This window comes from Schistocerca nitens, chromosome 2, assembly GCF_023898315.1.
Source record: "Schistocerca nitens isolate TAMUIC-IGC-003100 chromosome 2, iqSchNite1.1, whole genome shotgun sequence".
NCBI classification, from domain to species: domain Eukaryota; kingdom Metazoa; phylum Arthropoda; class Insecta; order Orthoptera; family Acrididae; genus Schistocerca; species Schistocerca nitens.
The window spans coordinates 403,251,913-403,252,692 of NC_064615.1; the positions used below are offsets into that span (position 1 = coordinate 403,251,913).

Here is a 780-nt window from a genome sequence, read left to right on the forward strand (position 1 = left end):
GAGGGCCCGGAGGCGGCAACCCGGACTTGGCCCGCCATCTTCCGGAGGGAACGGTAAATTAACTCCAGCAGCGGCCGGCGCCGCGAGCCGTATGGTGGTGCTCGCACAAAATGCATCGCTTTTCTCGGCAGAGGAGCGTTGTTGCGACTATCTGCCATCTAACTCGACAGCCAATAGCTCTCTTGTAAGGAGACAGGTACATGGACGGCCACCATTCTGTTCGCCGATTGCGAAAACGTCAGGAGCTCTCGTTACATCTCGATAGCGCGAGGCACTACAAATTCTCGCCTGTGGCGCGACGAAAGCATACTTACCTGGCGTAGGGGATACCGTGATCATGAAGGCGGTTCCTCCGGGGTGAGGCTCTTCCATTGCACTTCGGTCGAGCTGACCCCCGCGATTACTCCAAATGTGAGTAACTCGGGCGCATAATTTTTGGTAGTCGGGACTTGCGTTCGCGCTGTCCCGGTGTTCATTTCAATTACAAACGCAGTATTGTGTGATAGCAGTCGGTAACTTGTGCGTCTGAGCGCTCGGCCAGCAACGTGTTTGGCAAGGGACTGCCAAACGCAGCAGCACTCGCGCTAGGCGCGTACCACGCGTCTGCGTCGACCTGGCGTCAAACCCAGAGCCAGAGCACACTGTCTGTTCGATAAGCGCGGGGGACGCGCACCAGTAGTAGCAGTAGCAGCGGCAGCCGCGAGATGGCACAAGCGGTCTAACTCTGGTACGACACCCCCATTAATGGTCGAACGGCGACTTTTGGCTTTCTCTGTGCAT

General features: G+C 57.3%; 1 non-coding gene across 1 annotated transcript; it reads left to right on the forward strand.

Moving 5' to 3' along the window:
• The first annotated feature begins 306 nt into the window (after positions 1 to 306).
• Positions 307 to 469, forward strand: LOC126237666 (U1 spliceosomal RNA). Its single transcript, XR_007545142.1, has one exon. It is a non-coding gene; the product is annotated as a U1 spliceosomal RNA (small nuclear RNA).
• Positions 470 to 780: the final 311 nt, after the last annotated feature.